General features: G+C 62.9%; 1 protein-coding gene across 1 annotated transcript in view; it reads left to right on the plus strand.

The window, feature by feature from the left end:
• LOC107703363 (ribonuclease inhibitor-like) overlaps nt 1–439 on the plus strand; it is a 12171-nt gene that overhangs the window by 7468 nt on the left and 4264 nt on the right. The window lies entirely within an intron of this gene.

A 439-nucleotide genomic window follows, 5' to 3' on the forward strand; every position in this document is an offset into this window, starting at 1 on the left:
GAAAGAGCGGGTTTCTCTGTCCCTGGGTCCCGGGAGGGTAAGGAGAGTCGTGGACGGACCAACACCGGACCACGCTCATCCTCCTCCTTCGCCAGCGGGCGGTTCGAGAGAGTCAACGAAGGCCCTACTCACGCACCTTCTGCCAACCTGTGGAACCAGGTAAGCGGTGCACCGCACACTCAGACCCTTCTTCGGTCCGCTCACAAGCCGCCCGAGTTGGGTCCCTGCGTTCCACTTCGCTGCCCCACTGCGGGTATGGCAGTGGTTCCGTTGGTCCCGCTTGCACGGTATCTGGGTGCCTGGCTAGAGCTACCCAGCCCGTCTCGCTGGTTTCTGGTGTCCATCAGCCTCGGCTATGCGATTCAGGACGCCCGGCGTCCCCCCAAGTTCAGTGGCATCCGCTTCACAACAGTGAAGGCGGCCGATGGTCCTGTCTTGC

Source organism: Sinocyclocheilus anshuiensis, unplaced genomic scaffold (genome assembly GCF_001515605.1).
Source record: "Sinocyclocheilus anshuiensis isolate Anshui unplaced genomic scaffold, SAMN03320099.WGS_v1.1 scaffold61, whole genome shotgun sequence".
In the NCBI taxonomy this organism is placed as follows: domain Eukaryota; kingdom Metazoa; phylum Chordata; class Actinopteri; order Cypriniformes; family Cyprinidae; genus Sinocyclocheilus; species Sinocyclocheilus anshuiensis.